Source organism: Protopterus annectens, chromosome 2.part0 (assembly GCF_019279795.1).
Source record: "Protopterus annectens isolate FY-2018-M chromosome 2.part0, PAN1.0, whole genome shotgun sequence".
Classification (NCBI taxonomy): Eukaryota; Metazoa; Chordata; order Ceratodontiformes; family Protopteridae; genus Protopterus; species Protopterus annectens.
The window spans coordinates 656250769-656266059 of NC_056728.1; positions in this window are offsets into that span (position 1 = coordinate 656250769).

Genomic DNA, 15291 nt, shown 5'->3' on the forward strand with positions numbered 1-15291 from the left:
ATAATACTGAATTTCAACATACTAAATTGTAGACTGTACCATATAAAACAAGAATAGGTGGGGGGACTACACCCCCCACACCCATCACTGTAGTGTGATCCTGGAGTTAATATATATAGTTAGGGGGGCGTGGGGGCACAGCCCCTCACTTTGGGGGGTGTGGGGGCATATCCCCCCTCCTAGTCTGATTTTATATGGTCCAGTTTACAATTTAGTATGTCGATATTCAGTATTATGGGTTTTAGTCAAGTGAGTTTTCAGTATTTTGAAATTTCAGTCTTATGGTCTCAGTCAAAGGAGTTTCAGTCAAATGAGGTTTCTATCATATGCTAGGGATACACACACACACACACACACATATATATATATATATATATATATATATATATATATGCACATATATTATATATTTATATTGGAAATATAGTTCATAGGTTAGAATGTTAGAGCACCTGCTGTTTTAGTTATAAGTAACAAATTAATTTCCTAACAGACCCCCCCCCAGTAATGAGAATTATAATTGCTATCTGAAGGTGGCTTTACCTGTAGAGCTTACTGCAATTTGAAGTTTTATTCTGAGCACATCACTGATTATCTGATTTCTTTCAAACGTTCTATAACCCTGCAGTCACTAAAATCTCAATGGGCCAGAATACCTTCTGAGGCAGAAGACCTGTTTCAAGAATTAGAATCTAAGAGCAGTCAATTTCCATATAGGTGCAAGAGAAGTTGAGAGGCAGCCAAATTAGATTCCTCCCAGTCAACTGAAGCACCAGCAAAAGAAGGACAGACACTGATCCCAGAAGAGGGCCAAAACCTCAACCGAATGGAAATTTCAGCCAGAGCCTGTTATCCCACAATCCATCCTAGATGAACCTTGAAATTTAGGATCCCTTGATGAAGAGAACAGAGAGGGAAAAGTTATGGCAAACTAGATGCAAGAAGAGTATCTAAAGGAATTTTTACACTCTCTCCTGGATGCCTAAAGGGTAGGCAATTTGATTAAGTTTTAGAGAAAGGGTTTGGTGTATGCTGATAAAAGAGAAAGAGAAGTTTATAATACCTGCAAGTGGCCATCACCTCCTTATCTAATTCAGAGCAATCAGAACAATGGGTTATTGGGAAAACAATAGATGGTGCAGGGTTAATTCTGATTCTGAAACAAAGATTCAGATGTTGTCACCATTGCCCTCAGTAACCAATGCATCTGACTTTTCAGTGGAAAATAGCAACTCCCCAGGGTCATACATAATGACTCACATTCATAAACCCATTAAAGACAAAATCAGTAATGGATAATACATTGATATATTTGATTTGGCATATGCTGATGCATTACAAAGGTTAATTTAGGCTGAACAAATTAGGCGTCAAGGATCTATTAGTTGCATTGGCTGTGCTAGGAAAATCATCAAACAATAGGTAGACACAGAAATACTGAGACTCTTGAGCAGCAGGCATCTTACTATTTATGCCTGTCCTTATTGAAAATGATGCTAGATTGGCCTTGTCTTTGATTTCTTATTTACTGACCATTGAAGAAGCTCATTGTGTTTGTGGGGGGGGGGGGTGACTTGGCTAGTTTATTATAAAAAAGGTTCAAGAAATTGAAGGCAGTCAAAGTTCTTAGGGTGGGATCAACACCACTGCGATGTCAGGTTATGCACAATGTTGGACAGTTCTTCTTCTAACAACCCAAGAAGCAATCCAGATTCTCGTAACACTAAAACCTGTTGTGCTTTCAACACCGGGAAATGTTTCTATTCCATTTGTCATTTCTCTCATACATACTCACACTAAGGAAAATTCCACCCAGCCTTTATTGGCTGGGAAAAGATGAGTCAATTCAGACATACTCCTGGAGTACACAGTAGTGATTACCTCTACCCATTGAAGCAAATGGGGCCCTTTTGGGAGAGAGGCTCCTTTTGAGTTAACAGACATTTCCCATCCCTACAGATGCAACAGAAACAACTCAATGGACTCCCTCAGTAAAGTTGATGCACTCACCCAAAAACTTGAATTTTACCCAGACTGTAGGACAGCAATGATGTTAGTGCATGGGTTCTCACACTGTTTTTCGTTGAAATACAATGATCCATTTAATAGTAAGAGTGACAAGAACTTGGAATCTACTCACTGGAAAGACAGCATGTTATTAAATATCCTTAATGAAGAAATACAGACTGGAAAGATTATTGGACCGTTAAGTATTTCATCCTGAAAACAGTTCAAGAAGTCACCCATTGGACTGGATTCAAAGAAAAGAGAAGGTGAATATCACATAATTCATCACCCCTCCTCTGCAGCTGGGTCATCAATCAATGAACTTATTTTGAAGGATGATGTTATGGTAAAATATACCACTTTGGATGATGGAGAAAGTTTTATTATGAATTTAAATAAGCCTTGGCTCAGTATATTTGATATTAAATTAAATTAGCCTTTCATCTGTTACTCATTTGAGCAGTAGATTGCCCTTCCAATTTGTATATTGATAGGACCATGACAATGGGATGCTCTACTGCTTTTGCTATTGTTAAGCCATTTAGCAGAGCTTTACACTGGTGTTGGCAGCAATGGACCACTAATCAAACTGTAGTTCAGTACCTTGATGACTCTCTCATCACTGGATAAGATGGGTGAGGTGCTAGGGTGAGCATGGACAATTCATTGACCTACGTGATCACCTAGAGGTCCTATTGGCCAAGGATAAGATTGAGGTCCAAGTCAGTGCATTACATTTCTGGTCTAGAAATCAGTGTTGTTAGACAATTGTTCAGACTGGTCAAAGACAAGATACATTGCCTGAAATTATCCACTGATGAATATCTGGTAGGCAGAATGAGTCAGATCTTACATAACTTTGTATGTAGAGTGATCCCCTGTCGAAACCAAACAAGGTCTTTAATCTCTTAAGAGGGCAAAAGAACCATAAGATATGAATCCTAAAAAGAGAAAAAGATAATTTACGTTTATGGAAACATTCCTCGACAGTTCAACGGGGTGTCATTATAGCAATCTGACTGGGTTTCCTTGGAGTCTATCTAGCATTTCACAGATGTAATGCCTAGTACAGAAATGCTTGGCAACTTTGGGGACAAATGGGTTTCAGCTGAATGCCCATCTTCTTGAACTGAGTTTGTCAGGAAAGACATCACACTCCTAGAAAATGTCCTTATTTGGGCTACAGTTTAAAACAGGCATGAGCAGTTTAGAGAGAGAAACTTATTTTCATTTTGACTATCAAGACTTTGTTCAAATCTTCCTAAGTAAGTCCTCTTGGTCAAACAGAATTCAGTCTGCTTTGAGGCTGCTGGTTTTACTCAGTTTGAAAATCAATCTCACATTCTCTGCTAAACATATATCTGGTGTTTTTAATGCTGTAGCTGACAGCTTATCCTCTCTCCAGTTTTCCAAATTTTAGTCACTGGCTCAAGAGGTCAGCACTTTCCCATGGCAGTCCATCCTGCAAATATGACTACTTGGAAAAGAATGATGTTGACTTTAATGGGCAACTCATGGGCTGCAATCACCAGGAGATCTTACACTTTTGCTTTATCAATATTTAAAACCTTTCACTTGACCCTACCAGTTAAAGACTGGTGCTTATAGCTGGATATCTTGATTAGCTATATTCTGCAGAAATGCTTCCTATGAGACTCCCCCAGCTCTCTACATATACAAATTATTATGCTAGATTAGTTAGCAAGATGATTATACCTACCCAGTTTGCCTCAGCACTGGGTTATCATCCTATTAAGGAAAGGATGGGGTCACATGAATGCCAAATCCAGAAATTCAAGGAAGCCTGTATGGGATCAATTGCTGTCAGTGGTAATAAAAATGTCGTGAAATCAGTTAGGTATTTCCATTACCTAGTAATAGGGCAATATTACTTATCTGGCTTTAGGCTGAGGACTTCATAATTGGTGAGTTACTGCAGTCACTATGATGGACCAATGCTGTAGTAACAGATTTGTATGTGTTAGTTTGGTTAATAAAATTCAAAACTGACGAAACCAGAGGTAGCCATCAAGTTTTCTTAGAGAAATCATAAGCCTTGGCTTCCTGTCCAGCAACACAGAAAATTTTAGGCTGAGTTTTGCCTCAGCATTTGGCATTCCAGCAACCAAATGGTCAGATTTTATCATCCAAAGACACTGATGCCCTGGTGAGAAAGTCTTTGGTTTGCTAGAGCATCACTCATGAGGGCTATAGTTCTTTCTCTTTTAGAACAAAGAGACTGTCTGATTTAACCATGGATGGCACTTTGTGGCACTGATAAAATATGAGAAAGATGGAAATCAGATTGTTTTCTCAGTTACTTTAGATGACTGTACTTGTATATGTTCCTTTTTAGGTACACACTTGCTGCTGGTCATAGGCCACTCCCTCATCTGCAGACAAGTCTCCACATCATCCATCAGACATAATGGCATGAATTCGGGCCTTGATCCTGCTCAGTGAACAGTAACATGACTAGGGTACTTATTTCTATATTGTCTTCAGTTGATGCCATCAGTCAAGAATGTACTTATATTCAGCAGGTTACCTGATGTTTTTATAATTCATTTGGGTGGCAGCAGCCTGAGTTATATACTAAAATGTATTCTTCTTGGTAACATATTGGCTGATTTAGCCATTTTATGCCAAAAGTTCCAATTTACACATGTAAGATGGTCATCCATCTTACCAAGATTAATATGAAGTGCTGCCTGCAGACCAGCGGTGAATACATTTTCTTAATGATTTCTGAACTATGAAGTAGCCAAATCAGCAAAACCAATTACTTTCTCTGTAATCAAGCAACCAGATATGGGAAAAATGGATACAGATTTCTGTCATGATAGTGGCAGTCACTTGAATGACCTAGGCTGGGATTTGTTTAATTTGCAGTTAATCTTTCATGTTCAGGATACATTTTAATAGGAATGATAAAAAATCAGTAAGCCACAAGATACATTTTGGTTTGGAAAAGCCGTGGAACAGCATGCAGAACATACTTGCGGGTGACTGCCTTTGCATTGTCTTTCTAACATTTCATCCTCCCTTGCTTTTCTGAGTTGCCCATAATTGTTATAGTCCCTCAAGGGGTGAAGAATCTTGGTAGGCAAAGTCAGGATTCATGGTGGAGCTGAGAACATACTGTGTACCTCACCTGGTTGTTGTGAGGAGTTGGATGGAATAGGCAGGGCAACAGGAGTCTAGCTGGCATTAATGGAAACCATACATTTTGTCGTTAAACTCAGTTTGCAGTTGCTATTTAAACATTATTTGTTACAAAAAGTTGGTTTGTTGAATCTATGTATTTGAATTTTCAATAAACAGTCACAATGCATATGCTTGTCTTTGGTCTGACCTGATGGAATGCAGGAATCTTATTGACAAAATCATATTTTGAAACTGAAATATCTACTTCTTTCTCAAGTTCTGTCCTCTTGTTTTTGGACAAATTTATTAGAAAAAATATAACCCCTTTGAATGGATTACTCCTATTAATGGATAGTGCATTTTATTAACCCACTTACACTGTTTTGAAGATTACTGACTTATTATTGAACATTTTGGCATAATATTTGTCTCGGTATATAAAAGAACACATCTACCATGGGTGGCTCATACTGTCTGACTGCAGGACTGCAGCCCCCCCCCCCACAGCTGTAAAAAGAAAGAAAAATAAAAACTTAAAATATTTAGTATACTACTGCAAGTCCGACTGACTCACTGTTAAAGTCCTGGAACTCAAACTGCGCATGCATGCTCGGCAAATTCTGGGTTTCTGTAAATCCAGACTGCTGTTAAACCAGTCAGAATTATGAAGAGAAGGCTTCAGTATACAGATGCCCAGAAGTCTATACATTTATAACCACAGAAATTGGATGGGGATTGGACTGCCATGTCTGCAATCATGTAAGTGACATGGATAGCTACTGATTAGTTCTTGGCTCTTGCTGCAAGGGAATTTGTATGGTTTACGTATTACAAGTGAAGGGAATTAGGTTTGTCTCCAGGAACGAAGCTGCAAGGAAATATACAGGTGTGTCTGTGTAAAATGCCCCAGTTAAATACACCTAATGGCTAGACTTACTCAAGCTCAAACCCTGTACCTTGGGTACAAGTAGCAAGAGCCTGAATTCCCTACAAACCACCACTTGTGAAAACTGTCCAGATTTTTGCCTCATATTTTTTGTTCTGTTCTATTCTTTTTTTTCATAAAATCTGTGGTTTTCTGGGTATTTATAATCAGTGAAGGATTGAATTCAATAAATAATGGCAGGCATTTGAATTTCAGACTTCATATTCTTCAGAAAATACATGGTAATGCAAAACCTTTTATTCTAGCAATTTTTTAAGTTGATAAGATCAATATTTTAAAGTTGTCCCTATTTTGGGGGCTGTATTCCCCCATTATAGGCTTTGTCTAGGTTTTTTGTGCTAAGACATTGAGAACTATGGTAAGAACTGAATTCGCTGAAAATGTTTGGGGGCTGTATTCCCCCATTATTGGCTTTGTTCAGGTGTTTTGTGCTAAGAGGTTGAGAGCTATGGTGAGAAGTGAATTCACTACATGATAGCCATTTAAGTTTCAGTCTTCCTGTCTTTCAAGAAGCAGCTGATTTGGCATAGTAGTATGTTGCTCTGACTGTAATGCACAGGGTCCTGCATTCACGACTTGGCAGTGAAACACATGGTGGTAACACATTTTATTCTAGCAACTTTCCAAGATTATACAAGCAATGTTTAAAACGTATCACTGGTTTTTGGGCTTTTGCCCCCCCCCCCCAGTAAATTTTGGCTTTTTCCAGATTTCTTGTGCTGCAAAGTTGAGAGATATAGCTGAGTGTTGAGTGGATTTTACAAGGAGCTGAGAGCTTCAGGGGAAGAGAAGTTTAGTGCTGATTATGCTGAGTCAGCTTGCATTGTTAATAGCATAACAGGTTGAATGCTTGCATTGGATACAGAATATTGTGGGTTCTACTTTGACAGTATGTAGATGCATTGCTGATACAAAATGGTGTTGTACTTTTAAAGGGGGTGAATATTGCAGTCTTGAGAATGTCCTGTTTGGCATAGATACCCAGTAACTATGAACCTGTTATCAGTTTGCCATCCATTCCCTACTGCAATATTACTAGCTTATCATTTTTTAATTTAACATAGGCAATTTATTCCTCAAGGGCAATATGTACTTTATTTGTAGATGAAACAATGAAATAGAAAGTTGTTTTTTTTTAGCAGAAACCTCTTCATTAGTTACAGATCTCTTTAATGTGGAATTATTTAGATGACTTTTACTTCTGCATAGATTGTGCATATTAATGGATACTGGTGGACTGAAGAAGTTTGAGTAGACTTTTGTGATGGAGATGTTCTGAATTGAGCAGTTTTGTCATTATTGGTGCATGCATTTTGTTTCATTGTTTACTGGAAAAATGTTCAAAATAAATTTAAAATGCCCTCTAACAACTGTACTGTATTATACAAGGAGTATAATTTAACACAAAAAAGAAAGTTGTTTATTGATTATCTGATCAGCTCAGGTACACCCCCTCCCAGTTCTTGGTTGAATGTGTTTGATTAGGAACCAGTTAAATCAACTGTTTACAAGCTCCAACTTTTTTGTTAATGAATATTTTCACTAATTGAGTCTGAATGCTACTGAAAATGATGAAGCCAGATTGAAGCAATCATTTCTCGTAGATCTTCATTTTTTTGGGGGGAGGGTACTTATTGTCCACACCTAGGGAGCTAAGTCCGTCGTGTAGGATTTCTGCCACACAATTCTCCTGGCTGAACTATACTTCTCAGCTGTCCAGATTTTCAAAGAATGAATACATTTTTACTTCTTATTTTTGGTTTGTTCCTCATAAAATGTGTGGCTTTCTGGCAAATCATTTAGGAATGAAGTCACTAAATAATGGCAGACATTGAGTTTCAGACTTCATACCATTCAGAAGAAAGCATGCTAAAGCAAGACATGTCATTCTATCAACTGTCTAACTTTATACAAGAGCAATTTTTGGCACTGTTTGTTTGTTCCCCCAATATATTTGGCATTGTCCAGATTTCCTGCATTGAGAGGTATGTGCAAATAAATCACTTTGTAGAATTTGATATATCCAAACTTCTCAACTGTCCCCAATTTTGGATCAAAATGTTGATCTCCCACTAATAATCCCTCTGCAAAATGGCAATTTTGGAAGAAACTTTGAGGGTTTACAATTAATAAATAATTGTAATGATCAGAGTTACAGATAATTTTATTTTAGAAATGCATATAGATTCTCTTATTTTGCCAGCTGCTCAACTTAGCAGTACTAATATTAAAAAATGTCCCTTCTTTGACAGGTTCCCAGCTGTATTGTGTGGCTATTTTATATTTTTGCATCACATTTTTGGTCCAATTTTCATAAAATTGTGGTTTTCTGGCAAATCATTAAAGATTGAAGTTAGAAGATAATGACAGACATTTCAGTTTCAGATTTCATACCCTTCAAAAATTCATACCTACTATTCTCGTATCTTTCTAAGTTTATATGAGCAATATTTAAAAACTATCTTTATTTTTGGGCCTTTGTCCCACTTCTATTTATGGCTTTTTCCAGATTTCTTGCTCTGAGCTTGAGAGGTATGACAAATGTGTCAGGGCCATCACCACCAGCCAGAGACATTTCAAATTGTGATATACTTGTTGTACTCCACCCCCCCATGTAGTGACTCTGTATTTGTGCAAGCAAGGCAAGGATTAGTTATGCAAGGTAAGTGTGCAAAGTATCCCCCCATCCAAGGTAGATGCAATTACTACAGTGGCTTTTCATCTGTCCTTTATTTTGCAGAATGTTCTAGTTTTCTGTCATATTTTATACTGTTGATTTATGCTTATTATTATTCAGAAAATTCATGCTTTTGCAGTGCCTGTTGCTCTGTGTTTAAGTAGCAATGCTTTAATGACCATAAGGTAAGCTTGTCTGAGATTGTAAGATACAAGTAAGCTTTAATAAGTATGCTGTTAAAGAATTATCAACATTGAAAGCCTTTTTGTTGTTGCCATCCAGAGAATATTTACATAACTAGATAACATATAAGCCTTGGGTATTAAATGCATATGACAGTATTTGTAATAAAGGACAGGCTTACAGTATTTTCAGAAGCTCATTACATTTGTTGGATACTTGTAGTAATCTTTGCAGACTTTATCCATAAACAGAATGCCAATCTACCATGTGTGATCCATAACCTGTGCAGTAATCCTTTAAGCAATGTATATTGTGCTTTTTTCTTGTTTGCTGTTCATTTTATTTACTTTGATCATGTTTTCCACATGAAACAAGTATATAGTTGTCAGGCAGCAGGTCTTTTTTGAATAAGAAACATTTTTACAAGTGGGGATATCACAGGGATTGCTACTTTCAGCATGCTACTTGCTAATTTTATAAAACAGAACATACATTTTAATTAGAACTGCAGTGCAAGGAGAAGTGGATTGAGTTGAGTGCTGCTTGTTTTTTTATACTTGATTTTGACTGGCATTCCAGTAATGTATTTAAAAAGTAATTTACTTTTCCATGCCTCACAACCTTTTTGTTTCCATCTAGATATTAAGTAAGCTGTCATATAGCTAATGCATTGAAATTTTTTTTTTATTCTCCACATAATTTTGTCATGATTGGACTTTCATAATGATTTGGCACCCAGGGCAATGTATTTAATTAAAGTCCCAGTTTTTGTGGTTTTGAGTATAGCCCTACCTCTTTCTAGCTAACCACACCCATTTCCATTGGCCCCACCCATTCATCTGTTTCCTGCAACCCCCCTTTGACTTGAAGTCACCAGCTGCCACTGATATCTACAAATCTCTCTGACATACTTTGATAATGTTTTCTGTAAAATGTGCTGGATTAGTTACCCATGGCTATCACTGAATTGTTCTTCAAGCTCCAAAGATAAAAAAAAAAAAAAAACTGTTTTATGAATGTTAATGGAAAATACAATTTTAAAGACATTTTACACCACAACATTTAAAACAATAAAGTTCTTAGTTTTATACAGAAATGCATACTCTGTTTATTCACGATGTCACAGCAAAGTCCCAGCTGGGAGCTATGAACAAGCACTATATGCCCATGCAATGTTAATTTTCGAGGGGTCAGCAAATAAAGGGCAACAGAGCTAATCAGATGTGCTAGAAATTGAATATTGCTTGCAGTCCAACCAAAGGGCAACATAAATAAAGACAAGTGTAGTGCTAACGAGAGAGGTAGTTCTAGGCTGACTGGCAGCTGAAGGAGCACAACAGTAGATAGCAAGATCCACATGATGTAGTCACAATGACTGCATATGAGGACAGCCAATCAGTGCACACTTGTGTATAATGCAGCATTGCATAGCTACAGTTCATGCCTTTCTGGCAAAAGAAAGGCAGCATATTGGCCATCAGATAGACTAGTGTGGATGGACAGAAAAGTGTCACCCTTATTCATCAAATAAATTGAGATGAGAGAGGGTAGACAGGAAAGTAAGAAAGGGGAGAATGGGAAGCAGAAAGAAACATACAAGGGTAACTATAAAGAATTGAATATGGAGGAGGAAAGCTGATTAGTTTTCAGGAACAGAATCTTTTTTTCATATATACAAAAATGATAGGTGGGGAAGTTAGTGAGAAAAAGTCTTAGATGGGATAGAGGGAAAAGTGCATGCAGAAGGACAGACAGACAAACATAATACAGTGGTTTATACTGACAGTGGAAGTAAATACACAAAAGTTTGGGAAAGTAGTGGATGGACACAAACATGCAGGGTGTGAACAAATCATAATGGAGAGGACCAGGCAATGAACAAGGAATAAGGAATATTACATAAAGGAGAAAAAACAAATGGATGAGGATAGGGTAGGATCCTACAATGATTAGATAACATGCCAGCTCAAAAGTCAACAAATCCAGGCATCACTCACCTTGCTGGCCAATGTTATGTGCCATTTGCTCCTCCAATTTTCCATTAGCCAGGGCTGTCATTTCCATAATGCCAACAGCCATGGCAGAAGGCCTTCAACCTTGCTAAGACACACATCAAATGACCACTTTTTCTCAGACTCCAACAGCCACTGCAGTTTGCTGTCAGAGGCAATGGAAGATCTCAATGGACCTTTCTTTGAAGAGGAGCTTTTGCTCCCTCTAATGAGAAGTGACAAGAAAGGGCACCAGTGAACCTCCATGTTACCTCTGTCAAAAGAACAGTCATCCTTCTGCAGGTAGGTAACCCTCATAACCACAGTCCTGCTTCATCACAGACCAAGGTGAGCATGGATTCACTTTCTCTTCCATAATTGTACTTACAGAAGGTGAACATGAAGGGAAAATTAGCAGCACAATCATAGCTGAACTGTGGTCCAGCACAGATGTCATATATATATATATATATATATATATATATATATATATATATATATATATATATATATATGTAGATATATTAGCGCAAGGAGAATTGATCACACTTTCTGTGAGATCCATCAGTCATGTTCCTTCATGACTGAAAAAAATCTGCACTCCTATGGACATATGTAAAATAGGTAAGATGAGTATAGTATAGATGAAAAATGCTTAAAGTACATGTTTGGCTGTCTCTTCCTATCCTCTGTCTCCCTCTCTCAAAGTGCGTCAGAGTGGCATTACCTTATATGACCATAGCAATGCTAGCACTGCTCAACAAAATGGATGATGCCATTCTTGCAAGCTAATGTCAGGCATCCACCTTCTACAAGAGCTTATCATAAGGCCCTATCTGATGCTGGTGGAAGACCCTATGCAGAAAAAAACAGAAACTGTTGCTCTTGCTGGCACAGTATGCTAGAGCCCTGTATTCTGTAATTCCTGAAGCAGCCACTCACAGAGTTCCACGTAAGGAGTTAAATGGTAAAACTATGCACATGGACTCATATTTGTAGGTCATGTGTGGCACAATGTGACAATGCACAGTTATATTGCTGTATGTTCCTTGCATGCAGTCTGATACTAAAATAGCTATAAAACTGCATTGTGGCACTATTTGTGTTGCATGCAGGAGCATACTGGTCATTTGTTTCATGGTCTCTGTGGTGTACCCAATTTCCACCAGCATATCTGATTAGCGCAAAGGTCAATGGAAGTGATTCAAAAACAGCAATGCTAATTAGTCATATTAGTATAAATGTTGCACTAACTGGCCCTTTTTAGTGCACAATAAAGCAGCAGTGCTATTTTCTGTAATTCATTCAATGCCACACAACTGAGAAAGAGGAATTGCAATGAAAGTCTGGAAATGTGCAGCTTTGTAGAGTTAAGGAAGGCAATATAAAGTTTCAGAAGGTGACCCATGTGGTAAGGTACATCAGCAAGAACAGAAAAACCCTGTGGTGGGTATTAAACACACTCCGGTCCACATATTGCAATGTACGTGCAACTTGGACACAAGGAAATTATACCATCTGTATGTGGCTTTAAGAGGCAGCCATATACAACAGAAGCCTTAATAACAGCATGGAACAGCACTCATCTGGATCATCACATGTTATGCCCCATTAATGTCAATGCTCACAGCCTCATAATTCTTCCCTTTCTTAATATAGACCACATCAAACTTTGATATCACATGCCAGTGTAGGAGACACTTAAATTGGTCACATCATGGCAGTTTGACCACACCACTGGAGGATGTGATCACTAAATCCCCACAAACTGTCAGAGTACATGACTAACATGATCAACTCTCATCACCATATCTTGTCTTATGGTGTTGCAGTTACCTGTTACTGTGTCCCTCATAATGATTATACCTTTCCCTGCTTCTTAATTTATGTTGGCATGGTTATGTCTGATGCACAATGTGGCTAGTCCATACACAACCTTGTATAGCCTGGATGTGATAATGCATGCATCAGTTTATTATGGCTGTCTATGTCATGTCCCATAGCTGTGTAATAGAAGCCACCTTTGTCCAGTGCTGCAATGTAATGTGCCTAACTCTGCCTCAGTTATGGTACTGCTGCTGAATGATGTTCACCTTTCTCTACCTTACTCTTCTGCTACTGCTATAACTGATGTGGAAGATTCTCTCAATATCTTTACCTTCCATTCCAACATCTTACTGCAGGTTTCATGACTGCATTGGAGTACCTCTGTTGATGTCTCAAGGCAACAGAAACATCCTTTGAATAGGCTGAGCACCTGCTCCATAATATTAAGTGCTTCAGTGTGTGCTCCATTTTAAGCCATTTCTTGCATGGTCAGATGGCTAGGGACTGGGATTATCAACTAGGGCTATAGGGCATATCAAGCACTACCTGCAAAGATGAAGGAATCAATATATAATATGCTGCCTGCATCAAGCTTGCATGCTAGCTCTGTATAAACCTGTCTCTTTCTTGCTTGTGTGCTACTACAAACTAATGGACCCTGTGGAAAATTCATTTGCAAAAACCTTTGCTATATATGAGACATAGACCAGATGAGAAACTTCTGGAAACATCTTAGATGATACAAGAACATGTTATAAATAATATCCTTTGTATTAAAGACAACCTGCCATTTAAGAGAGTGGAACTCTGTGTGTTAATAGATTGCACTCAATCTGGATTAGTTGGGCCTTTGATGTCACTGTGTTTAATGAATGACTTCCATTACATCAGGTCATGGACAATATCACAAGATGTCCAAATGATGATAGTTCTCTCCTCTGCAGGTCAGACAACCAGATATACTCTTCCATGTAGGTAGGTCACTGAAAAGTCTCTGTAAGTAAGATGGTTAAAGTTACACAACACCTTAATACCTGAAGGAGTGGGTGTACCATGCATCCACATTGATTTCACTCATGGGATCTGTTAAGGTCTCATACAGTCTCTGTAATAACAAACAAACTTGACGAAGCAAAGAAGCAAATATAAAACACACCAAACAGCCAATACTTAATCCAGCAGAAATTTTCTTTATTCTCTCCAAAGATCTGGTACCTCGGCCATTCGCCTTCATACAGTCTCTCTCTGTCCACATCGAGATGGTTGACACTGTTACGGGAATTCATTTGGTGGCAGGCCAGGTACTGTATGTACTTCCTTCATTGGTGTGGATGGTGTGGAAGGTTGCATTGTGCACATCATAATCACTGGTTCTGGGGGTGTCCATTAACTGAGCTATAGCACCTGCTTATCCAAATATTAATCCTCTTACAAATGCCACAATTCTGTGTGTATAAAACAAGTATGCATTGTACCTCTTTTTATGCATTTCTGAATCAGTCTGACATTTGGGGTTTCATCATTTGCATATAGAATATGACTCCTTTGCAAGACATTCCTCATTTCCATGTCATTATGTACTCATTAGTTTGCATGGTAAACCAGAATAGTTTCTACTTTTGCAAGATCACACTGTCTTTGTTTCTAAATGATCCACTCCCTGCACCTTGCCACTAGTCATGGTAATTTACAATGCACTATTTGTTTATGAATCATGACTTATTTAATTATGTATTTGATAGCAATATTTCCAGTATGTATTCAACAGCTTAGGTTTGATTTAAGCAAAAGAATTTGTAAATGTGGCAGTTTTTCAATTGTACATTATTACCATAATTTGATTGTATCTATAGATATCAATATTTCTGTATTACTTTCAAATTTTCTTGTAAAAATTTTTCAGTACAAGCCAATTGGATACAGAACCCTATGAAGCAGATGACATGAAGTAAGTCAATAAGTCAAAGGCAACTCAGACAGGTGGATGCTGCAATACACAAGGCAAATCATTTAAAGTAACTGAAATCTTCTTCTGAGTAACAAATAGTAATCTTTATTATAAGTTCACAGAATCAAAGTAAACATATGAGTCTGATATAAAGCCATCAGTCAAAACTAACCTTGCACATGTTTTTGAACAAATGCCATAAAAACTGACCAGACTAATTACTTTGTAGGCCTACCATACCTCTCAATCTTTTAACTCAAGAATTCTGGACAAAACCAAAATAATAAGGGACAAAGGCACACAAATATGTAAACATTTTAAATATTACTCTCATAAACATAGAAAGTTGATAAAATAGCATGTTTTTATTAACAATTGTTTTGAAGAGTATTAAGCCTGAAACTCAAATGTCTGTCATTATTTGGTGTGTACTATCCTCAATGATGTGCCACAAATCTATACATTTTAGGAGCAACAGGCCAAAATTATGAAGATAAAATCTGAATTTTCTGTCGAAATCTGGACAGTTGAGATATATGAGGACTACTGCAGGCATTTCCAAATA